The following is a 26,286-nucleotide window of genomic DNA, read 5'->3' as shown; positions in this document are numbered from 1 at the left end:
CAGACTCAGCCAGCCGCCCCCAAACTCTATGGGTATTCTATCCTAGACCCCATCCCTTGGCTCGGGCCCCGGCAACACTCCTCTCTAAGCTGATGATTCCTTGTTCCGACGAGTGTTCCTTCAAGTCCTCGAATCCTTCGATAGGCTGATGGGAGGGTAGTGCGGAGCCAGCTCAGGTGCGATGTGAAGCAGCGAGAGTCTCTTTCTTTGAAGTCCCAGCGAAAGGCTCACAGCATCTCACTGGTAGCGACTGGGCCACACGCTCAGCCCTCCACCAATCACAGGGACTGAGGAGATTATGAGGCTCTGATTGACTTAGACCTGGGTCACTTGCCTCATCCCTGGAGTTGGTGCCTGGGAGCAGCCTCCCAGGAACCACTGAGACCTCAAGATGGGGGAGAGGGAGATCCCCAAACCCCTGTTCCTGGGAGTGGGGGGGGAATAGCTGCTGGGTGACCAGAAAACGGTGTGTCCACCCAAGTACCCAGAATCCATGGTCCCCAGATCAGAAGCTCCCACTTTCAAACTTCTGCAGTCACACACACCTTTCCGCTGAACTTTCAAAACCCAGATTTCCTGAGCCGTGGGATGTAAGTCCAACAGCACGTCACGCTGCTTGCAATCTTGGGCTTCTCAACCGTGAGCATGGCCTGCTCTTATGTCCTTCTCATAACAGTGTGGCCACTTCATGCCACATGTCCTGTGATTTCCACAGAGCCAGTCAATGCTTCCTTATTGGTTACAGTGAAGTCCTGGTTGGCGGTTGGCCTCGCTGCCTCCTTTATCAGTCAGGATGTGAAACTGTCAGCAGTGCAAGTCACTAATTCAGCAGAACTCAACTTCTGGCACGCATAAGGACACTTGGAGGCCTTCCCTCACTACTGAAGATGGTCTTGGTACATGTTTTACAATTCACACATTCTGTCCAGTAATAGTCCGTGTCCTGCCACCTGTTTTGACCCAAGTGGCCTTGATGTCTTTCTCATTTCGGTGTACATATTTCTGTTTCCAGTAATAATATGGTTATAACCCACTTTATAATTCCTGCTGCTTTGTTCTAAGGCCATATGTGTTTCCTTCCACATCATCTGGCTTTCCTCTCAATCCACCACCAAAATTCAGCTTAAAACTTTCCCTCTCAAGTCACCCAATCACTTGCCCCATGTTTCCTTTGCCCCATGTTTCCTTAGTCCTATCGAAGGGGCACTACCTTCACTAAATTCAAGCACTGAGGAGCAGGGAGCAGTTTGTACGTGTGCTACTCGTAAAATTGAGAAAGCACACCAATTATTTAATAAGACCTTTGTAACGTAGATGCTTCATTGTGTTCTCCAATATCTAATTTTGAAAAGGATCGGAGGGAAAAAAAAAAAAAAAACCCAGCCTCTTTCCATATAAATTGCGTTTGCTATAGCTTCAGCACTTTATGTGGAAATTATTGACTTTTGATCTGGCCAAACCATTCTCTCTTCTTCTCTTTGGTGCCGGACTGTGCCAGCCGAAATTTATGACCCATTTTCCTTCTGTTTAATTGTTGTTATAAATCTGCTGTGCAGAACCCAGTTGTAAATTTATCACAAATTGGGCTAGATTGATATACAGCCTCTCTTTAAGATAATTTGAACACAGTTATGCCTTAGAAGGAAGGCCAGGTTCTTAAAACTTCTCTTGAAGAGCTGCTTTGTAACCATTATAAATATCTAATTAAAATACAACTTACTCTTTCTTTTTCTCTTAAGGATAAAAGCATTCCATGCTGGGTATTTCAACTGATTAGCTCATGCTGCTAATGTGAGCAAGGTTGAGGATTTGTTCCTTGAAGCAGCCAGAGGATCTCAAAGGGGGAAAAAAAGCATATTTTGTGGCCACACGCACACACGCCATTTTGCTCCCAACTGGCTGTTTCATAAATATACATCCTTTGTCACAAGAGGAAGGTTGGGTGGAAAAAATGTGTGTAGCTTCACACAAATTCGTCCTCGCTATGGAAAAAAAAAAGTCTCCCAGTTTGGATCGTACCCAGGATGAATCTTCAGGGTCGTCCTCACACTGGGAGTAGGGCATAGTTGATTTTAAGATTCAGGGGAAAAACTGGAAATGGGTTTTCCCCCACTGGACAGGTTCCCTCCCCTTTTGCCCAGGTCTGCTCGAGTCCTGCTGTCCAACATTTTAGGAAGAATATGCTCAGGGGTCCTCGTCGACACGCTCACCCGGCCCCATGGGGCTTAGAGGTGCATCTGAGCCCTTTCCTGCAGATCCCATAACAGCACAACAGGACACAAAGCTGAGACGTACAAGGCAAGAGGCAGGAACTCAGAACAACTTACAGCCCTAAAGTCATACCAAAGAATCAAAGATAAGAGCAGGGACACCGGCACGGTGAGATTGGCAGCAACAGACCACTAGACTTCCACGGCGGGGCCTGAGATTCTGCGTTTCCAACAAGCGCCCAGGTGGTACCAACACTTCAGTCCATGGTCGACGCGCTGTAAGCAGCCAGCTTCCAAACCCTCAGGCCTGCCTCTCCCCGGGTTGTGCTCTATGTGGCAAGCACTTATTCCTAATGCCAAAGCACTGATACTCCATGACCATTTACGTCTTGTTAATAAATTATGAATTTTTTTCAAAACGATCCCGAAAAGAATGATGCCACTCTCACTTTACTGAGAGGGAAAGTGAGGCGAGGGTCACCCAATCTTGGGTATATCTCTAGAGGTGTGCTGCCTATAATCCTGAACTCATCTTGCTTCTCCAGGGTGGGAGGCTAGGGGGAGCTTTTGAGCTGATCTGAAGTCATCTTCAAGGCAGATGAAGATGATAACCAGAGCCTTCTCTCACGATGCACACGTAGACTGGAGACCTGTCACATCCAACAGGTACCCACCAGGCTGGACCTTTTAGGCAGGGAGCTCCTCCTAGACCAAAAGCTCCCCCAATGAGCCCTTAGTGTACACGGTAGCTTTAAGAGTCCCCAAATGAGAGTCCATGCAGAAATTACTGTGGTCAAAGAGGACTTCTTTGATGCTATTCCCCTGGGGGCCTGGAGCAAAATCTGGACTACTCTCACTGCAGGTGGAATGTGTCCAACTTGCCCACTCCCTGTCCTTCATTCTAGAAGAGTCTGACCTAGAAAATGAGCCTCTCTCACCCTTTCCTGGCATCCCTATAGCTAATATTAGAGCACAGAAGTCTTGACAGCCTATAAGCGGGGCCTCTCTGGGTGTGTTCTAGAACTCCATCCTGGAAGTCATAATTTGTGGCTACTGCTATGAAAATACCAGTTCCTGGAAAGAAGACAACTCAAGAAAACTCAACTCAAGAGTCCCTGAAGCAGGGTGACCCATCACCCCGGATCAGGTGGCAGCCCCGGTTTTTCACGGCCCATGTGATTGTTACGTACACGCACTGATCTTCATGATCCAGGTCACCTGCCCATTTTTTCCCTTGGGGACACCTGCAGGAAGGCAGGGACCATGTGTGCTGTGAATGAGTGCTGCTCAGGGCCAAGACCTTCCTGTGCCACCACCTGGGGCTCCAAACCCTTCCCCACGGCCTGGAGACGTCCACAGCCCATGCCCACACGCCCACCAAGGAAACTCACCCTCCCTGGCCTCGACCCCCTCCCATGGGTTTCAACAGTGACAGCCACATCTTTAGACCTCACGCCATCCAGGAACTCTGAGAAGCCCTGCTGCCTCTTCCTCTCTTTCCTCTCCTTCTCGTCCTGCTCCTTTTCTGTCTCCTCTCCTCTCTCTCCAAAGTTCACCACACTATTTAGTCTCCTTGCCCTTGTTCTGGCTCTAGTCCCCAAATCAGAGTGACACAGAAGTTTCGTGGTTCCACCTCCTGACCCACTGCCCACGTGGGAGCCCCTGGCACCCCAGAAGCCTGTAGTTTTGTACCAAGATGTCCCGAATGGGGGCAGTGGGGGCAATCAAGCGAGAGGCAGGTTGAAGAGCAGGAAGGACTTACAGATGTTTTTCCTATGCTTCCCAGATCAGCACTTCAGCACTTTGAATTTTTAGCAATTAATGCTCCAAGCTGTCCCCACCTCGCGAGTCCCCGCAGAGAAGTTCTGTCTCAGCAGAGGGAGAGGTGACCCACAAGGAGTGGTTCCTTGGGGAACAGGCCACACCAATCAGCATATATTTGGTGCCTTTCATGTCGCAACTCGGAGTATTTTATATTCAATATCTGAGCCTCTAGAGGGCCAGGCTTTGTGAAGCAAATAAGCTGGTGGGGTCAGTGCACATCAATCCAGAAAAGCAAGAATTAAAAGTAAACTGGGGAAAGTGGGCTCCACAGGTGAAGCTCGGGGTTCTGTGGGTCCTCTTGGCACTGAGGTAGATTCTCAACTGAATGGCTTATTTATTTAACTACCGCTCTCATTCTGGGCCCTTAAAACATCACAGGTATGGGTTGTATTCCCAACGATTAGCTTTTGGAATGAATGAAGAAAGAAGGAAAGAAAGAAAGAAAGAAAAGAAAGGGAGGAAGGAAGGAAGGAAGGAAGGAAGGAAGGAAGGAAGGAAGGAAGGAAGGAAGGAATGCATTTTTTTTTTTAACTCCACTTAACTCCAGTGACCAAAGCTGCTTTCACCCCAGTGGAGCAGGACCTCGGAATGGTCTCAGCTGGCACAAATTTAAAGACTCCCATTCGTTTTTCCATCCATCCATCACTAGCCTTAAATTTCACCACTTAGAGATCCTTCCTTTGTTTCACCACAGTATCCATTATTAAAATGCCACTTACTCCTGGGAGGGGCAATATAATGAAGACCCCGCTAGGATATGAGCCCTGCGAGAGCAAGGACGCGGCTGCCTGGCACACTGCTACATCCCAGGGCCTCCAGCAGTGCCTGGCACATAGTAGGCTCGTGATGAATAGGTGTTGGATGAATGAGCGAACGAACAAATGTTCGTTTGCCCCTTCTTTTCTAACAGCAGATAAACTGAAAGCAAATTTGAGTTGGGGAGATGTAGGAAGGCGCACAGGAGAAAACAAGGTTACTGCACCCTGGGAGGAGGAGATGGGAGTCAAAGAGACAAGGTCACAGCCAAGGGAGATGCAGGCAGATGAAGGCAGCACCCGGTGGTCTGTAGTCCTATAATTGTGCTGGGACCCAGAACCCGGCATGCCAAGGCACGGAGGGAACCTGGGCTCTCAGGGTCAGAGGGGATCTTCGGAGCCATCTAAGGCAGCCCCAACCCAGGACAGATAACATGCCACTGCACTTGAATGCTTCCAGGAGCAAGGAACTTGCTACCTTATCCTGACATTAAGTTGAAATTTGCCTTGGTTAATTGTCCACCCACTTGCCTACTTGTTCTACTTCTCTCAGTTCATGGTATTTGTCTAGTGGAGTCAGCAAGTCAGTAGCTTCCGCCTGGGGAGGCAGAGTGGGGGCTACTTCTATGCTCACTAATCGTCAGCGACCGGGGATCTCAGAGATGGAGAGAGGAAGGGATATTGAGAAGTCAGTAGAGAACAGGGACCTTCCTAAAATGTTTGCTTGTAGCCCAGACGTTCAATTTACTCTGTTTTCTGGCAAGTCTGTGTTGCCCCAGGACTGTAGGCAGCATTATCTTTTATTTTGGGTGTTTTGTGTGTGTTGCGTTTGTTTTTTGGTTTTGGGTTTTTTTTTGTTTTTAGCATTTTGTTTTACAGCTGAATATGGTACGTGTGAAAATAGCAACCACATGAGCTTGTTAGCCCAAGCATATGAATATTCCAGATCAGAAGGGATGTTTGACTCCCCTATGAATTGCAATGTGTAAGGTTTATAAAGTTAAGCACTTAGAATTCTGTCTTTAAAATTTAAATATTTAGATTGGGTCTCGAGGACACAAAAGGCAATGCCTGTTTCTCACCCGCTTAATTTGATTTTTTTTTTTCTTTTTGGTAGCACAAGTTGTTTTTCAAAGCCTCATTCCTTGAACGTTCCCTATAGGAGGAATGTAATTAAACTCCACTGGCCTCCCCCTGCTGGGACCAAACTGGGGCCAGAGCTGTAGCAAGCATAAAGCAGATACCCTGCGAAAAGAATCCTTATTATAAAGATGAGAAGAGAATCAACTTCCCTCTGGTTATGAACAAGAAGCTTTAGAAAGCCACCCAGGCTCTTTCTTGCAATGGGCTTAGACTCCAAGACATTTTAATTAGTAATTTAAGACTGGAAGGCAGAGGATAAACTTCTCACCTCCTTAGCTATAGGCAAGAACATCAACTCGATGAGAAACTGGTTCGAGTGGCTGAGGAGGAGGGAGGGCCGGGGGGAGGGTGTTTCTTGGAGAAGCACAAACTTCTCCATGGAAGTGGTATACCTAGGTATCCTGGCCTTGTCAGTCACGATTTAGGGGTCCCACTCCTTGAAGGCAGTCTTCCCTCTTGTTGGCAACAGGCACCGCCTCTCGCTGGTGCACCTGCTTGGTTGCAGAGTCAAGAAGCTCTCACTGAGGGGAGGGCTCCCAATCACATTCAGACCAAACCTAGACTCTTCTCTGATCAAGGAGGCACTGCCATCCGAGTGAGGGGACCCCGAGACCTGGGTGCTATGGCCCTCGCCCTGCCAACGGCGCATGTGGAGGCCCTGAGCTGCCACTCACTGGCAGTGTCATGGAGGACTGGCATAATAATCTCTGTTCCTCAGTCTTCCTGTCTGTAAGATGGGGCCAGCAACAGTATATAGCTTGTGAGGTTGTCTCAAGAATTAAGTGAATGAACCTAGGTACGATTCTGGGCACAGTGCCAGTGTATACGCTATTATCCCCCATTCCCCTTTCTGTGCCTCAGTTTCCTTCTCTGTGAAAGGAAGAAGTCGAGCTAGACTTCTTCGCTGGAAGAGATGATGATGATGATGATTGAATGTTTATATGCCAGGCCCTAAACTAAGTTCTTTACATATAAAAGTTAACTCGACTCTCACAACTTTACGAAGCAGGAACTATCACCATCCTCATTTAATCAATGGGGAAAGAGAGGCTGTATGAGTCAGGGATATCCAGAGGAGCAGAACCAATGGGGGGAAAGGGGAGGGGGCAGAGAGGGAGAGAGAGAGAGAGAGAGAAAGAGAGAGAGTTCTTAAGGAATGGACTCATTAGATTGTAGGGATTGGTAAGTCCAAACTCCACAGAGCAGGCCAGCAGTCTAGAAACTCAAGTCAGGATTCAATGCTGCAATCGTCAGACTGAATTTATTCTTCTCCAGGAAACCTCAGTTTTTGCTCTCAAGGCCTTTCACTGATTGGATGAGGTTCATCCACATTATCAAAGGTAATCTCCTTTAAAGTCAACTGATTGTACATGTCAACCACATCTATAGAATATCTTCACAGCTACACCGAGGTCAGTGTTTGATTAAATAGCTGCGTTCTGTGGCCTACCCAAGTCCGCATGAAAGGCTAACCATCACAGAAGCATCGAGAAGATAATCTGTCAAGGGTTATAAACTAGGATCGGGGCCTAACTTGGATTAGAACTCACACCTCCCCACCATGCAGTCTCCATTCTTTTCAGCATTGTCTCTCACGTTCAATGATTCTGAAGCTGCTCCTCAATGGGTCAGTGACCCTCGTGGGTCAGTGATGGCTCCAGCGTTTCTATAAAGGGGGGCTTCTGGGCTGCCCCTGGGGTGGGGAGCTTGTAGCTGTGTCTGTCCCACACTTTCACCGCACTGAGAAAAATGCCAATTGTCCAAGCAGATGGGGGCACACACCATCATCTGTCACCTTCATCTGCACCATCGTGACCTGTCATCCTGGCTCGCTGCTCTACGGATAAGTTTTCCTAGAAGGTCTTGGCTTTGTGGTGGCTTTTCCCCCATCATTCTGGAACTTTTTCAAGGCCCGTTCTCTGAATATATCAGTTCTCTTTCTCTGTGGCCCACACAGCACAAGATGAAGAGTACATGGCAGCTTCTTCATTGACCTGCCCCCCTGGATGCCTACCCCACGCAGCAGGAATATTCCTGACACAAACATCATATCCCAGGGCTGCTTTCTCCCACCACACACCACTCTTGGTGCTTTTCTCATTTTTTTGTGACACTGGTCTTGTCTCACGTACTGTACACAGTCCTCTAGCCATCCCAGGCTTTCCCTTCGGGTCCCACGCCCCTGGAATTTCCCATCAGTTGCCTTTCATTGTGTTCTTTGCTCAAGAGCGTGAAATGTGCATCTGAGACATTTGTCCTGCAGCCGATTACCGACCTGGCCCTCTTCTGCCATTACCACAGCACTGTAGAAAGCGAGCTCTGTCCTGCCTCTCGCTGGCTGTCCACTGGACACCAGACTAGATGCTCTCCCGGCTGGCGCCAGCCGTTAACTGCTGCTGAATGCCACCTTCCTCGTCCTGAGACTATGAAGGTGCTGCCTGCCCTCTGTCTCACAAGGATGCTCCTCCTGCCCGACTCCTCCCCGATACGCAGCGGCTCCCTGCTAAGGCCTACAGAGTGCTCCCCAAATCCCCTGAGTCTCTGACGCAAGTGGACCAAGGCCTGGGGTTAGAGGGCAGACCCCAGCCCACCTCTAGGCAGAATCTGACTTCAGGCAACTAGAGACCTCCCGGCACTTCCTTCTCCTATCCACTCGGCCACTGGGATTGAGGGCCACATGCAAATTAAGGCCCAAGAGCAGCCAGGGGTAGTCCCCGTCCTTGAGAACTTACTAGAAACCACAGATATTTGGGAGCCACCCCCAGTGATTCTGATGTAGCTGGCCCGCAGCAAGGCGGGGCATCATGCTTCTTGAAAAGTCTCCAAGCGATTCTAAGGTACACCCCAGGCTGAAGAACTGGTGCCATATTCCCCTGAGGGGTATCTGCAAACTTAAACAGTGACCTTGGGTTGGATAATTAAGGACACGACTAACTTTACAAATAATCAGCATGATTACTGGAGTTGCCTTTTACTGTTGTAGAAGTCGCTCATTTGGTCACCTGGAAATAGTGGGGCTTCTGCCACTGTGTTGTGGGGCAGATCCAGCCCACCCAGAGAGCCAAGCAGCAGAGACCCTGCCTGCACTGCCCGCGAGGTGACTTCTCTGAATACTCAGCAGACCAGCCTCTGCGAAAGCACCTCTTAGATTACGACCCTTAGACCTGGAGGACCCCAAACCAGAGGCCATCTGGCCTGCGCCCTCCCACCCCCCTGCCCCCCGCAGGAGCAGGAGGGGCTGTTGCTCCATCTTATGGACAAGACAACTGAGGCCTAGGGAGCTCCTTCAGGCCACGTGTCATCCCAGAATGAAGGGAATGTGTTTGTGGCCGCTCAGAGCGTGTCCCTCCCTCTCTCTCTCTCTCTCTCTCTCTCTCTCTCTCTCTCTCATCCTTTCACCTTTCTCTGAAAAGCTCATTTAATGATTCGCCAGCCTGGCTGCAAATCAGTGATTTGTAGACCTGAAAGACACTAATGATGTGGTCACCACCATCATCATCCTAACAGTAAATATTTATGGACCACCGTAATTATTCACGATGATTTTATGTATGAAATAAATCTGACCTAACTCTGTAAAGAAATGGGCCCTATGAAGCAAGATGATTGTGTCAATTAGAAATCACCTAGAAACACTGAACGTAAGTGTCTCAAGTCCTGCGACACACGTACCATCTGGCGGTTTTGTTTCTGGGCGTGATTCACTGAGTCACTTTGTACAATTTCAGGGGGCATTGTCTCTCCTCCTTAACTCAGTCTCTAACCTGCGGCCGGTAGTAACTCTCTCCTATTTACCTTAGCTGTGTTAAAGTTCTGCTACAGAACTATCCCATTTCCAATTTGTTTTTATCAAGGAGTGATCCTCTGGGGTCAAGTATTCAATATCAAACAATATTGATAATAATTATGATGGGAATAATAATAAGAACGGCTATTCATTGAACACGTGTTCTGTGCCCGACCCTGGGCCAAACAATTCTAACAACCAGTTCGCTATTTTTAAGTACAGACAATATTTCCTTAAAGATTAGGAAATTGAAACTCAGAGATTAAGTGAAGGGCTCAAGGTGGAAACAGAGCCTAGATGTGAACTCAGGTCCACTAGCTCACAGTTCCTTGATGCTGTCTTGGGACTGACCACTAGGTCTGTAGTAGATTGTTCTATGAGAGCAGATGGCTGTCTAAAACCACACGTTCGGACACATTTATGACCCTTACGTTAGCACTGTGATAGCCAGGGCTCTCTCAGGGTGTCAGAAAGTTCCCAGAGTCATTTTTCCTCCTCTCCCGGGTGGTCCCCTCCTTGTCTTCTGCCAGGATAAATGGCATTTGCTACTTAGATCTTTGGCTTTGAGGAACTAAGACACCCTGATAAATCAAGATGTGTCGGTCTCAATCATAAAAAATTAATTAATTTACTTCAACAACCAACAAACAGATCAAACAACATAAAAATCTACGGCAAAAGAAAGAAAGAAAAAAAACCTCAGCCAAGAAGTATATAGTTTCTTTTTACTTAACGTTTGATAAATTTACATTCTCCTCATCTGCCCTTGGGTGTCTGAAAAGGAAATTCTATCAATATTTCCACGTAAAAAAATTTTTTTTTTCTACATAAAATCCACATCAGAATCCTTCTAGTCATTGTGTTTCTCGGGTTTCAGACAGACAGTTTCTTCCTTGGGAATAATTTAGATGTCAAGCCTGTCATTTATCATTGTATCTAGTAGCATGTTTCTCCCTGACCCTCAAAATTTAACTTAAAGCCCACTTAGTAAGGTCTGTGGGTATCCTGACAAATACCCTTCTCGGGCTCTGTGAGATTTCTGGGGAGACAGGCCACAATCCAGCAAAACAAATGCTGTCCGTTGCTGGCATCTAAACACTATCCCATTAAATGTCCACACTTGATTTTCTTTCCTACAACTGGAGGAAGGGATGAAAAGACCACCTATGCCTCCAACAAACTTGAAAGCCTTGGGAGCTGCAACACACATTTTTTTCGGATTAGTTCATTCACTTCCGTGTGAGTTAGGTGAAGTTTGGTCCATCGGTTTAATCCATCCCTGCCAGTGCTCCATCTTGGATAGTCATTTCCAGAAAGGAGCACCTCCTAGTTGTCCAAGTTGAATCATTAGAGACTTCTGCCTTCTCAGCTGGGAAAGCCAGTGACCAAGAAAGCAACAAACTTTCCCCTAGGGATTTGTCTTCCTTAGCCATTTTCAGAAAGTCTGAAGTCAGCAACCTTAGAAGAAAAATAATTTCATATCCCCTCCTCCCCCTGCTCTCCCTCCTTCCCTGTGTCCTTCCCTGTGTCCTTAGGCAGGGTGACATGCTTCTGCTTGCTGACCCCTAGACAAGCTCGGCTGTTGGCCCTGTGACTACACCTGTCTGTTGTCACATCCGGGCACATGATAGGTGCTCAGTGCTTAGGTAAATGAATGAATAAGTGAATGAATGAAAGCTAAAGTTGAAAGAAACTTAGAGACCATTCAATCGAATCCCTTTATTCTACAGGTGAGGAAACTGAGGCAGGGGGCTTTGGGAGACCACCCGAGATCACGAGGTTTTGGTGTGGTTTCCTGACTCCAGGCCTATGCCTGTCACCTGTGCCTGACTCCGAGCTTAGCCTGTGTGCCCTTGACCCTACTACGCTCTGTCTTTGGAGCAGGGAAAGTCTGCAGCTGTGGTCAGAGAGCGAGTGCCATACAGCTCCCAGCACGAAAGACTCTGTGTTTTCTCTTCTGGGTGAACAAAGAGTCTCTTCTTCACTGTACAGGCCTCACCTGCCTTCCTCCCAGTAATTCCTGCTGCCAACAGCCTGTCGTCTAAGCCCAGCCTGGCATTCTTCAAAGATTCCTCAAGGCCATCTGCTCCCTGTCCTCTAAGCTTCGGCTCTGGGGATGTAATGTGCCCTTAGCAAGACGTCAAGACATTACCCCTCCCACCCCTCCAGAACAGACACCGGCATTTCTTCCACAGACAGTATTCCACAATTAAAAAGAAAATTATAAAAGCTAAAAAAAAAAAAAAAAAAAAAAAAATACTGGTGGCATACCAGTAGCCTCCAAGTGGGTGACAGTCATCAGGGAAAAACTTAAGCAAATCAGCCTGAAGATAAGACATTATCTATTATACTCTGAATGTTAAATTAGTCAACTGGTGGGCATTTCTATAGCTACGCTACAGACAGGGAACAGCAGAAATTGCTTTCTTCCCTTTGGGTTTAATCACCAAGAAATGTGAGGGTACAGAGATTAAAAACCAAATAATCTCCCTTCCTGCTTGTCCAGTCAGGCTAACCTTCATGCTGCACAGTGTTTACTGGTGGGAAACTGCCAACTTCTAGATGAAAGACGGGGGTGGGCAGGGGGGTTCTCTCCTGTTATTTCCCCGCCAACCTGCATTCCTTCGGGAAAGAATGAAAATGGAGGGAAAGCGGCCCCTGGTCACTCACCGGGATTGTTCTCATGGATCTAGACAGACCATAAGTAATTCAGTGAGTCACTCACAAAGACTCCGCTTGTCTGTGGCTGCAGCATTCAGGCAAGCCAAAGGCAACCAGCACCACCAAAATGCAGCACAAAACTCTTATCAGAAGATACCATTTTTTTCTAAATGTCATATATACAATTTTTATTGGAGCGTGATGACAGATAGTGAATAACTTAACATAAATTTGCATAATATAATACAGCTGTTAATTTATGATCATATTAAAGCACAAAGTTTTGTAGTTTGGGCACTTAAAAGTCGTAATCTTTGGAAACTTTCCCTCCTGTTTGCTCTTTATTTATTACTTATTTAGGGTTGCCAGATAAAACACAGGGGGCTAGTTAAATTTAGGTATTTCTGGAAAAAAAATTTACAAAAAAGGGGTGCGCCTGGGTAGCTCAGTCGGTTGAGTGTCTGATTTCAGCTCACGTCACAATCTCACGGTTCATGGGTTCAAGCCCCGCGTTGGGCTCTGTGCTGACAGCCCAGAACCTTGAATTCTGTGTCTTCCGCTCTCTCTCTGCCCCTTCCCTGCTCATGCTGTGTCCCTCCCTCTCAAAAACAAACATTAAAAAAAATTAATTTCTGATAAACACAATCATTTTGTAGTCTAAGTATGTCTCGTGCAATATTTGGGACATGGTTATACTAAAAAATGATTCATTGCATAGCTGAAATTCACAGTTTGCTGAAGGCTTCTATTTTTATTTGATAAATCTGACAACTCTATTCTGACTTCATAAATACCTTATCCCCTACTGGCTCTATGGTCACAGTGAGGGGAGCAGGTATTGCCTATGGTAGGGCTCTTGGGATCGTTACGCAGAGTCAGAGGGATCAGATCACAGAGGTACAAATGCAAAGGGAGAAACTAAGCTAGGCAGCATACCTGAGTTTTCCTGGGGCAGCCCTGGGAGTGTTAGAGCGATGGTTTTCAAACTTGTTGACCACAACACATCATAAGAAATATATTTATAAGTCAACCGAGTACAGACATACTCATGTAATTAAACAAACGTTTTGTGAAACAATATATAGTCTTTTAGGTGTGATATACTCTATGTTCTATTCCATTCTATTTCCTTTTTTAAAATGCTGCTCTTAATCCCCTAAATTGAATTCACAATTCCCTAAAGGTTCATAGCCCACATTCTGAAAAATGTTAGAGGGTTATAACTCAGGAAAGTGAATAAGGAGCCTTTTTTTTTTTTTAATCCACTCTACAAATGAGGAAATGTGTCAGATCAGTTAAGAGACTTTCCTAGTCCATTTCACTAATTTTTGGCTAAACTAGGAATGAAATTGAGGTCTCTCAGCTCCCAAGCCTGTGTTTCTGGTTTCATTCTACCATACTTTCTAGTGTCCATTTTCCCTATCTCCAACTTATAACACACATTCTAGGATCCACTTTTTTGTTTTATTTTACCTAATCACACTATTCCTAAACCACTTTGTTATTACTTCAGATTCTTCTAAAATTCCCAAGATTTATATCATCGCTGATCTAAACCGATTATATCATTGCTTATGACATCCACTTGACTTCTAAAAACATTCAAACTAATTCATCTTGGCGCTTACCCTTTGATCCGCAGCATCTTACTTCCCCTCTGCGCCCAACCCTGTCTCACTATTTTGGTGCCTCAGGAGATCTTTACAGTTCCATGTACTCTCCCCTGGAGACAGGCACTGCCAGAGATGTAAGAAAAACATAAGAAGAGTAACTATTACTTGTTACCATTTGTTCCCTCTAATAGTCCCTTTCGGAGTTGAGAAAACATAGGTTCAGAGAGGCTAAGTGTGTTTCTCAGGGTCACACAGCAAACACAGACTTGAAGAGCTCAAGTCTTTTTGCTCTAACTCCTATGCTCTGCCATCAGCACATGGAAGTGTGCTGAGATGTCCGCAAACATCTGGCAGGAATACTTCCGGCAGGAATACACTGGCAGGGAAAAAAAAGACATCAATCCAAGAGATATCCATGGAGGCTGTATATTTTCTCACATACTAAGTCCAGATTTTCAAACCACATTCAGGACTTTCCGGAATCTTACAATCATTCAGTTTACTATCCTCTAGGTCTTCTCTGTGACCATCCACTCCACGTGTACTTTTTTCCTAGCTGTGATGACAAAGTCCAAAGCGACGCGTGGTCCCCAGAGCACCTTTCCCGTGTCTCCTATCGTGGCCCTAAAAGAGTACATCCTGGCTTGCAGAATCCAAATGCAGAGCTCCTTCTGGTGCTAGCTCAGCAGTCATTCCATTTACACGGAGAAGTTAACTTGGCGCTCTCCCTCCACCCCACAGAATAATCTTGCCTTTGGCTTCCTCATGGCTGAGCACAAGGAGCCACAGCCCACCTTCCTCGGGGATGCACGAAGCAAGACGCTCATAGCAAGACTCACAGACAGCAATTTGCAGCTCCCTTTCCCCAGTTTATCTTCCTCCACCCTGAATGGAGCTGGGCGGATGGCTTAGACACAGGCTCCAGGCTGGATTCCCTGCCTCAAAGCCAGGTTGAACCCCTGAACCAGCCACATGACCGTAAACCTCAGTTTCCTGTTAAAGGGGATAATAAACCTATTGGCTCCATTCGGTTGGGGCTGATTAGATGAGGTGACACGTGTAAAGAAAGCACTTAGCGTGCAGTCCTGTGCCTATGCGCCCCAGAAGCATTTGTTTCTATTTTGCTGTTGTTTCGATGCTTCCTGTCACTCCCATTGTACAGATGTCATCTCAGAAGCCTTAAGGAGACACGTGTCCCTTCATGTGCCTCTGATCCACCAGGGTCTCAGCACGTGCATCTGTGCCCCTCGGCCAGCAGCCCCTCTGCTGCCACTCCCACATCCCTCACTGCCCCTCTGGGGTCCCTTGCTGCCCCTCCCTTTCAGCCTGGAACTTTTCCTGCCCTCCTTCCCTTCCAACAGAGTTCCTCTTTTCACATCCTATTTCCCCAGAACACTATTTTCTGCCAGAGACCAACAAAACAATGGTAGAATTACCAAGACCCGAGGACTTGGAAGGATTTCAGACATTGCTGGTTGATCACGAATGCCCTCTCCTGGGCACCTGCTCGGGACCCATTATCCACTGGTCACTCCAGGAATGAAGGGCTCACCTCTTCCATGTTTCAAACAACTGGACCAGACCATTAATCCACAAATCCATTTCCCTATAGTTTCCATCTATAGCTTCAAACTCTGGGCCCAAATGACCCTTTAAAAGACTGCCCACCTCAGGCTTCTGCAAATTTTCTCCATGTGGCACACTTTCAAGTCCCTTGCCCACCCTAGTCTCCCTCCAGCCTGTGTCCCTCTAGAGGGTGACACGGCCGGAGTAGAAGGCTGACCCAGGGTGCGAGCAGATGGTGCAGAGGAGAGCACAGTAGCTGCTTCCATGATGGTTGTTTTCAGTGACGGGGACAGGGGGCAGCCATTGATAACCCGTTCTCCAGTTACCTTCCCTGAATTTGTCAAAATACATCTCAATTATTGCAACTCCGTAGAGTAATAAGTCCTACAAGTTTCAAATACACTGGATAGAGGGGTGCCTGGGTGGCTCAGTCGGTTGAGCTTCCGACTTCGGCTCAGGTCATGATCCCACGGTCTGTGAGTTCGAGCCCCGCATCAGGCTCTGTGCTGACAGCTCAGAGACTGGAGCCTGCTTCGGATTCTGTGTCTCCCTCTCTCTCTGCCCCTCCCCTGCTCATGTTCTGTCTCTCTCTGTCTCAAAAATAAATAAAAACATTTCAAAAATTAAAAAAAATATACACTGGATAGAAAAGGTACTTCCTTTGATGTCCCCCCAAAATTAACCCCTTCAAGCGTTCCAAAGCATGGTAAACAACTTCATACTTCACCCTCTTCAAATCTTTTCTTCAAAACACTTAGCTCTGTTGTGGTTTTCTGTGTATGCGATTCGTCTCTCTCCCCCCACTGGCCCGACTGGAGGCTCCAAAGAGAGGGACTCACTATGGTAGCCCCAAAGCCCATGGAAATCCTGGGGGCCCTAAGGAACGAGGGAATGGATCTGTTATAGGCTGTGATCCCACCTCACCTCATCAACCCCATCTCCTTTCCTGTCATGTGCCAGACAACTGGGGGTCTGAGAACAGAGATCCTGCATTGGGGCGGCACCCAAGAGCCCGTTCCAAGCATGGTGTCGTGGCGGGGCCTGGTCTTCGGGCGAGGTGTGAGAAGCCAAGCGGGCATTCTAGGAGCATCTTCAGGGAGAAACCAAGTCAGAGAGAAGGTCAGACCTGCCAGAGGAGAGTGGTCAATCTAAACAGGCCGGCCAGAGGGGAGGAACCTAGGGCTCAAGACACCAGGATGGATGTGGGTGGGGGAGGGGCACACAGGGCTCCTCAGCTCCTCAGCTGAAGCAGCAGTGAGCGCTCACCAAGCGCTTACTGTGTGCCAGGCATTGGTAAGTGCCGTCTGCAAACAGGCTTTGTGCCGACTACGCGAGGTGTATTTGTATTATCTCCATCTTACTGGGTGAGAAACTGAGGCTGACAGTGAAGCCGACCACAGTCACACAGCCGAGAAGCAGCGAGACGCAAATTCCGATGTGGGCGATGTGACTCCTGTGGGCTTCTACCCAAGGCACAATACTGGCTCCCGAGGTGGAAGCTTGATGTGGAAAGAGGGGGAAGACCCTGAAAGAATTCCCCAGGCTGTCTGCACAGAGCTAGACTTTATATAACGTTCTGTAAGCCATGGGCTTAAGCAATGCCCTGGGAACTTAAAGATACAGCTGAGACTCAACCCTCAGGCCCCATTTCCTGTAGGGTGTTACAGGTGACTCCAGGGTGCAGCTGAACTTGAGAACCAGCATGAATCAAAACGCAAGAGGAAACTGCTCTTCCCTGCTCTTTCCACGGCAGAGCCCAGAGGCCAGGGGGACCCCAGAACGGGAGTCTCACTTCCATTCCTCAACAGGGACTGGAGTTTGAAGTTCTCACACCCCAAGTGAGGCTGAAATGGGCTGGAGCAGAGGAAACGTACTCTGGCCAAGACTGACCGACAGTCTGACGACCGGGTACAGAGGCCGCATGCGGCTTTTCCGTTCGACTGTACTGTACTGTTTCCAGCTCGACTGGCCGGTATTCTTATGGGAATGTTCAGGACCCCCTCCTTCCTTGGCTACATACGTGTGAAGTCTCACCCCGTGTTTCCTAGCTTCACTCCTCATAAATCAGTTTTCAGGGCCTCTGAGCCTAAAACAGTGAGCTACAGAAAGCACAATTTTGATTACAACATGATACTTCCACTAAGAGCACTCATCAGAAAGAAAGGTAACGCACAGGCACACGAAGAGCTTTCCGAAGTGAATTCCAGACGTTTTTGCTCTAAATGCATATGACTGTTGCCCTATTTTTAATTTACCTTAAAAAAACCACATTGGTGGGGCGCCTGGGTGGCTCAATCGGTTAAGCGTCCAACTTCGGCTCAGGACACAATCTCCTGGTTCGTGGGTTCGAGCCCTACATCGGGCTCTGTGCTGACAGTGCAGAACCCGCTTCAGATCCTCTGTCCCTCCCTCTCTCTACCCCTCCCCCATTGTGCTTGCGCTCTCTCTCTAAAATAAGTAAATAAACATTTAAAAAACACCACACTGGCAAGCTAAGTGATCTGGGGGGTCCCAAAAACCAGAGCAGACTGCCCAGGCCAGCCTTGCCTTGGCCTAGAAGACCTAGAAGACCTCATGGGACCTCCATGAGCTCAGGGGGTTAAGGGCTCTGTCACAACAAATGGTGTTTTCTCATCAGACAGATTTGCAGTTTTACAAAATTCAACTCCCCTACCAGAAATCCAACCCTACCCACCATTAGTCTGAGCTTTTGGAAAAGACTCTTTTCTTAGATTACTGGGGAAAGATCACAGCATCCTACGGTCTGGGCCAAAGGGAGCAAGACATCAGAATGGTTTCTTTGGAAGGTGGTGACTCATTGTGGGGTTAATGAACCTTGAGAAGATCCCACAGGGGCCCTCCTCCTGCTGCCATTTAAGACCGTTTCCTTGTGCCCTTCCCTTAGGAAAAAATCAAGAACAGCTGGGAATTGTGCGATCTTCAGGAAACTCTGCAAATATATGTATCAGTCTGGCCAGGACCCTCAGGGGTGGCCCCACACTGACCCAGGGACAATCTTGGAGCAACTGCTCTTTGTGAAGAAGCTCGGAGCCAGCTAGGGTCAGAGAGAGAAGAGGGGTAGGCGACCTGAGCTAGGAGCCCTGAGCCCCCCCCCCCCCCCCCCCCCATCGCACAGAGCAGGGGCCTCCTCACGGGCCAGTGAGCTCCCCAGGTGCTCATGGGGGTTACAGGTCCAAGGCTCAGGAACAGGACAAGGCAGAAACTCTCCACAGCTACCACATCAAAAGCAAGCACTGTAGAATTCCCTGAGGCTCCCTCTCCTTTCCCAAGGAGCCGCCCCACATCGCTGCCCATCTGGGACGAGGGCCCTCACCAGCCCAGGCACTCTGCCAGGCACCCAGGAGGACCCAAGAGGTCTCTGCAAGGGCTTTTCGCACTTCAGCTAGGAGAAGCCACTGCACACTCCCCACCTGCCTGGCCGGGGTTCGCGGACACTCTGGACTCACAGAGTCCTGTCCTCCCCCAGCCACTGCAGGGGCTCCCTCTTCCCGAACGCTCCCGTCCCTCCAGCCCAAGTATGTGCTCCTGCCTCAGTTTACGTGCTATCTTATGAAGCCTTCAATCGTCCCCAGGCCGCCCCTCTGCCGCGGTCATGGAGCAGAGCATGAGCACACCCTTGTGTGTCCTTCTCGAACCGGGAAGAGAAAAAAATCCTCCTTCCTTGCTTTCCTTGGCTTGGCCCTGTCAGCCTTCGGAGGGCAGACAGGGGTTCTCACTCACACAGCATTATTTCTGCCAGGCTGCACCCTCTCTCTGCCTGCTGACCTTGTGCACAAACCCTTCTGAGCCTCGGTTTTCTCATCTGTAAAACAGAAACTCAATAAAATGATACAAGCGAAACTCGCCCTGTGCCTGTCCTCCAGGACTTGGTCAATGAATACTCAGTGTAGCTGCGAGCATTCCCTTCTTATAAAAACACTGTTGGTTCCGCTCTCTGCTCCCACCCCCGCCCTGCCCCAGGCCAGGCTTTCTTTCTCCTGTCCCCACCCTTGTCCCAACGTCACCTGGAGCTGGCTTCCAGGCCCCTCGCTCAGAGGCTTGGCCCAGAGGGGAGACACGGAGGTCATCACAAAGGTGGCAGCTGAGGGGCAATGGGGTGTCCTTGGTCCAGCACCCCACTCCTCTGTCACAGCCATACTGTGGGGCCAGCACTACGGGCAGGAAAGCCGCCAGCAGTCTGTGCTCCTGGCAAACACAGCAGTTTGAGAGCTAACTTCTCAGATCTGTTTCTTGTGTGGCAGGATGTGAGCCACATGTCCTCCTTATGTCTGCTGGGCGGTCACCCCACCACCTCTGGTCCTGACTCCTGGGCCTCCTGTCCAGGACCCTGTAGAGCAGCAAGGCCCTTGCCCTTTGAGTTCCTGGAGGCCATCTGCTATCACCCTATGATGGACAGGAAACATGGCCTGGCAAATGGGCCTGGCCCAGCTCAGCCACGCCCACTTCCTTAAGGCCACTTCTCTGTCCCCAAGTACCCAGCTTCCCTCCAGGTCCACACCTCCAACCCTCCCTGGCCCATGGCCGTGGACTTGACCCCAGGCTGCCTGGAGCTACCGTCCTGCAAAAATCCCTCGGCCCACCGGCCCCTGCCCGGGGCCTCCTGATGTGACAGTGTCACCTATGGCACCTCAGAGACCCCAGTCTGCCCCCACCTGAAGGTCAAGTCCCTTGAAGAAGCCTCACTGCAACGCGGGGGACAGGCACCCCACACCTGGCCCTGATAGGGAGCAGCAGACGCAGAAGACAAAAGAGACAAACGATTCCTGAAGATCCACGGCGAAAACAAATTGCCGTAATTAACACGTGCCACCTCCACGATACATGGGCTGCCACGTGGTTGGCGTGAAGCAGAGAGGCATAAACTGCAGAGAGCACGCACTCCAATAAAACGGCAATAAACGATGCGCCTGTGAAGGAACTCGGTTCAATTCTGCTCCAAAACCTTGTTTAAGTGCTTTTATTGTTTCTGTGTGAAAGAGCACAAATGCTTTTTGAAAATTGCTTCGGCATAAGCCTCCCCTTCTCCGGGAAGTGTTCCCGATGCCCCCCAATCCCTGCCCTGAGCAGACTGGGTGGCCCCCACAGGGCCCCCTCCATGTCCCCATTCTGTGCTCCCCTCCCTGTGAGCCTCAGCGGGGGTCCACAGGGCTCCTCCCCTCCCCAGGGCCCCCACCCACCCAGGGGCACACAGCAGGCGTGGGGGACACACTCCCGGTACAACAGTGGTCTGGACCAGGTGGTCTGCAAACATCAGGGGAGCCCCAGAGGTTGGTTGCTAAGGGGACCCTTGGAGGACAGATGAAATTCTTCTTATTGGAAAGATCTTTAAAATAAATAAATACATCAAATAAAAGCGTAAAGATAGGAAAACATAAACAGAATCTTTTTTCACAGAGGGGAAGGGAGGGAGCAGTAATGTCCCCTCACGTGGCCACAGTCACCTTTTTTGGGGTTCCGTCCTACATTAGAGGAACAGCCCAGTATCAGATAAACAGCAACAATGACAACAAAAACGGGTAACAAAACTTCCCAGAGTGGGGACCGGGCTGATGTCCCCGAGGGCTCATGCTCTGGAAGCTCTGTCCGCAGGAGCAGCTGCTTGCTCGAGAGCGATGCCCCTAACTGAAGCCTTTGCTGGCTGCCTCGGGGGCCCACAGGCCCAGCTTGCTCAGCCCATGGGGGGATGAATGGGCAGCCTGGGCTGGGAGCACTCAGCCTCTCATTCCATGAGACCCTCCTCCATTCCATGAGAGATAGGAGTCTCCCTGGGACCCTCTCTCCCCACACTTGGGCATGAGAAGGATGGCAGGGAGTGACCATCATCTCTCCGGATGCCCACGCCAGGGAGGTGAGCCCTCCACCTCCTGTAACGTGGTATGAAGGAAGCATCTGCCAGGCCATTCCAGAGACGCCCGGAGGGGCCCACCCGCAGGTCGGCTGGCTCAGCCATCCCTCTGGACCTCAGCAGCCCCCCTTCCCCTGAGGCTCCAGCCCCGACCCAGCAGACCAGAGGCTGAGGTAGGAATTCAGCGTCTCAGCTCCTCTGAACAGAAATTGCTATCAAGCCTCTGAGGAACATGCTGTCTGATTTAGCGAGTCTCCTCCCACCCCCAAATTTAATTACAAAAAAAAAAAAAAAAAAAAAGGTTTTCCCCCCAAAACCTCATCCCCATGTATTCAAACCCAGTCCTCCGGCAGCAAGGGGAGGGAGGGATGCTTTTTGGTGTCCTTGGGCCCACCACTGTCAGGGCAGCTCATGTTAGCTGTTACTCGGGGGCCCATGTTTACTTAGCCTTGCCACTGCAGAGGCCACTCTTGACAAGGAATCCTTTTCACGAAAAGCCACCAGCTGCAGAAAATCGGCAAGGGCTAAAACCGTGTCTGGTGACAGAGGTGACAAGACAGCCATCACGGAGGGTACGAGGCAGCCCTGGAGACAGGCTCTGACTAAAGGCCAGCTCTCCCAATGTCTGGCCATGGGGCCCCGGACAAGCCACCCAAACTCTGGGAACGTCCACCTCCTCCGGGGCAAAGCGGAATCTTCCAAGGTGACAGGAGGCGTTCTGCAAGGCTCTTTATTTAGGGAAGAGTTGAGGCAGGTCTCCAAGAGCCTCTGCGATGTCTTCCAGGGCTCATCTTCTAGCATCTTCCTCCCTCTTCTGATTACAGGAGTGGGGGCCTCTCGCCAGCGTCTCCTCCAAGGCAGCCCCACTGAATTCTTTTTTTTTTTAATGTTTTTTAAGTTTATTTATTTATTTTTGAGAGAGAGCGAGCAGAGGAGGGGCAGAGAGAAAGGGAGAGAGAGAATCCCAAGCAGGCTCCACACTGTCAGCACAGAGCCTGATGTGGGGCTTGAACTCAACAGACCTTGAGATCGTGACCGGAGCCGAAACCAAGAGTCACACACTTAACCAACTGAGCCACCCAGGTGCCCCAAGCCCCAGTGAATTCTTAATTCTCACTGGCACAGTCGTTTCCATCCCTCTTGGGAAGACCCCACGCCTGAGGCTACCGTGGACTCACCGGGTCCCTGACCAGCACTTCTAGAAACAAGCAAATCTGATACATTCACTCCTCACCTCATGCCCTAAAGCAGAATTGCAAACAGAGCTTCTTAAGAAAATCCCAATTGGCACTCTCTGAGGAATCCTTACTACCACCCTTTGAAATGTGATTTGTCCCCATTTCACAGACGAGCAAACTGAATCTTGGTGAGGCTTGATAACTTGCCCACTGTCCTCCAATCAGATCTGTTGAATTCCACATCTCTGCTTTTCCACTTACAATTCTGTCTGTCAACCATGACATGCAAAATCTCAAGTTGATTATAAAAGAGAAAAACAGTGAATTGCTCCTTACGTTTTTTTTTTTTTTTTAAATTTTAACTTCAAAAACGTACTCATAAGTAGGGCTGAATATATTTTAAAGCTTAGCTGGGTTAGTGGAATTTTTTTTTAAGAGCAGTAAATGAGCCTGTGTGAGCACAGGCAGAGACAAGCCACCCCACCTCTCTGAGCTGTGGGTCCTCATCTGTGCAGTGGGGCCCCGGGGGGTTGAACTCATGGACCTTCTGAGGCTCTGAGGCTCTGAGGCTCTTTATCATCCTGTAACTAATCTCCTACTCATGTGCCGGCTGCCAGTTCCTGTGACTCCTTTCTCCTAAGCCAGTGAGTAGATGTACTACACTTTCCTCGCTAAAATCTGGTCCCAGACTCCATTTAGGCCTCTGGACAGCATTCTTGGGCAAAGGAGACATTTTTCTTTTTTTCTTTCCTCTTTTTTTTTTTTTTTTTTTTATTTAGCTTCAGCCTAGCCCTCCCCACTTATATCCTGAGATGGGAAAATGGACTGAGCAGGCAATAGGGAATTTAAAATGAGCTGGAAAAAAAAAAATCCTGCCACAATAAATCGCATCACAGTGGAGATCTCTATCTAACCAGAAAATTCTCAGTCCAGACAATGGCTCATTTATTTCCAACAATATTCAATACAACAGAATTCCAGGCCAACAAAAGGATTTCTACAGGTTCTTGGAGTTGGTTGCAAAGGGATTTAACCTACATAGAAAAGAGAGCTGTTCAATTATAGATTCCCAGGCGTGAGGGAGATCTTTGCAAATAAATTGTAAGGGGTCTTGCTGAAAATGCGGCTACTTCCCTGGGGAGCATCTCACCTACCGACAGTGTGAGGCCGATGTACCACGGCCCTGCCTAGAGGATGTGTGGGTAAATATTTGGGTAGAGACGGTTGCTGCTGGGATGGTGGGCAGAGCCAGCTATCGGAGGAAATGGCCCTCTCTCCCAGGCCCAGAGATGATACATTTCTAGAAACATCCAGGCAGGCAGCCTCTAAAGACTCCTGGGCTTTCCAAACACATTTCCTATTCTATGGTCAGCAAGACCGCGTTGTGAGCATGGGCGGTAAAAAGGAGGCAGGAAACAGGAGGGTGGGGAGGGGTCTGGAAGCCAGCCTTCTAAATTTAACATGCAGTTGCTTTTAGGCAGAGTGGATAAAAAATAAATTCCAGTGCTTAAAGCTCTTATCTTTGTTTACCATTTCCCCAAACAGCACCTGACCTGGGCTCTGACTTTTAGACTGAATTATCAACACGCACACAGGAATGAGGGATGGGGGGGTGGGGCGGTGCTTGGGGTGGAGGTGGGGGGTAAATAGGGCAAGTTCATCACTCTCCACCTTCACGTGACATTTCTTCAGCCAGCAGGTGACCCAGGATCTGCTAGTGTCACAGGCTGTCCCTGGGTAGATGCAGTGCCATTTGGGGGGGGGGGGGGTTAGTCATGATGCTTCAGACCATCCTAGATGTGGAAGTTACCACGAGGTCACACATGTCTACCTGCTTTCAATGAGGGATCCATGAATATCCTCCAGCAACCTCTTCAGATGCTCAGTGACAGCTTTTGAAAATCTCCAGTGTGCATGGGGCTTGTCTATTTCATGAAGTTCTAGTCATCTGAAAATCCTTCCCTATATTGCATCAAAACTGTTCTCCCCACGCCGTATACCATCGTCCTGGGTCTGCCCCACTAATGAGAGGAGCAGCACGTACTTTTCCTTTGTCACATGTCTGCTGCTCAGTCGTGTGGCAATGCTCTCATTTCTCCCCCTTGGTTTGCTCAGGTCCCCCGAATTCTTGGAGTGTGCCCCTGGAAGTGGCATGCCGGCCCCAGCTCACTCCCCGTTGCTCCATCCCCTCTCCACCCGCTTATCTGTTAACCCTGCTGATGCTGGCCCACCCCTCCCCCATTCAGTTGACTGATGCAAAGGCCATTCCTTGTCCTTTATCTCCATGGCTGTGTCCAGGAGACCCGAGACTATCCAGAGTCTCTTCCTTTCTAGCCCCTCAGCCTCCTTTCCCTGGGAAGCCCTACAGTTCAGTCCTTGGTGCCCTGCTTTTCTTCCAGCCCCCATCCCGGGGACTCATCCCCCTCTGTGCAGCTGAGTGGGACACCATCTTCCCCAACACAAGCCTGCCAGAGCTGAGCTCTCCTGGAGGAGGCAGCCCACCCAGACTGGTCCTCCGTCCATCTTTCGGCACCCCCAGGAATGAAACCTCGGGATCGCTCTCATCACTTCACTCCCTGCCCCCTTACATCCGAAGACTCGCCTCCCTGGACTAGTCTTCCTTCCTTACGATGACTCTGTATCAGCTGCACATGAGAGTTTTCCAGGGACCATTTAGAACACTACTAATTCCTGCACACCAGTCCAGACCAACTAAACCTGAACATTTCGAGGTAGGGCTCCGGGCTCGGTGGGGAGCAGCCAAGATGGGGAATCATTGCTTGCACTGCTTCTCTTTCAACCCCCTGCCCACTCTGACCACTGCTCTGTCGTCAGAGACCCTCACTTTTGCCCAGGCTATTACAATAGTCTCCTTGTTGTCTTGTTGACCAGCTCTTCCTGCTGTCCTCCTATACATCATCTGTCAGAGTTATAGTCATTTTCAGTGTGTCACTTCTACTCATCAAACCTTCAGTGGCTCCCTATTACCATAATAATAAATCTTTGAAGGAACAAGTAAACAGTTTCCCAAGTACATAGTGAGTTGAATGTATAGGACTGTGTCTTGTCTCTCTCTCCCCCTGCCCCCACACTCTGCTAAAGGCATGTGACACCCATGTCCTAAACATACTATCTATGTGGGGACAGAGTGAACAAAAAGCATCGGTCTGCAAATTAAATACAAAACACTCTCTCCCTGGTGCAGAGAAAGTGAGCTGGGCGATTTAACCGTCACTTATTTAGGGGCTTATCTCTTTAAACATCATATACCACTTGGTTGTTAATGGAGAGAACAGAATCCTAAATATTACATAACAACAGATAATCCAAAGACTCGAATCTAGTTGATTTGGGAGTGTGTTTTATGCTTATGAGTCCTTATGTCTGGTAACTGGGACAGTTCTTTAAAATCAGGTGATTAGAGATGTGTCTTATTTGTCTCTACCTCTCCTTTTCCCTACACGCCCACTAGAGGGATAAATAACTCTGCTCCCAAATAATACACTACTTTTTCCTCTCAACCCTTTCCAGGAATAGAGATAGTGGTTGGGTTTCAGCGAGTTGGAATCTGGCGGCAGAGGGAAGAGGGTCAAACCCATAGTGAAATTAAACAGAAGGAACTGGAATGTATGTCAATGACCTGTTTTCCAACTGATTCACTTAAAATTTGAGGTACAACCAAT

General features: G+C 48.9%; 1 protein-coding gene and 1 long non-coding RNA gene across 5 annotated transcripts in view; one reads left to right on the top strand and one right to left on the bottom strand.

Moving 5' to 3' along the window:
* TBXAS1 (thromboxane A synthase 1) overlaps positions 1–26,286 on the top strand; it is a 154,054-nt gene that overhangs the window by 110,066 nt on the left and 17,702 nt on the right. The window lies entirely within an intron of this gene.
* The window catches only part of LOC113604175 (uncharacterized), a 173,279-nt gene that overhangs the window by 132,446 nt on the left and 14,547 nt on the right, over positions 1–26,286 (bottom strand). For all 4 annotated transcript variants that reach the window (XR_003426030.2, XR_008296586.1, XR_008296585.1 and 1 more), the window contains exon 2: positions 14,009–14,116. This is a non-coding gene — a long non-coding RNA (uncharacterized LOC113604175). The remainder of the gene's footprint in view (positions 1–14,008; positions 14,117–26,286) is intronic.

The sequence above is a fragment of the Acinonyx jubatus genome, chromosome A2 (assembly GCF_027475565.1).
Source record: "Acinonyx jubatus isolate Ajub_Pintada_27869175 chromosome A2, VMU_Ajub_asm_v1.0, whole genome shotgun sequence".
NCBI lineage: Eukaryota > Metazoa > Chordata > Mammalia > Carnivora > Felidae > Acinonyx > Acinonyx jubatus.
The sequence above is the reverse complement of the archived record's forward strand: the minus strand, read 5'-3'. Positions and strand labels throughout refer to the sequence as shown.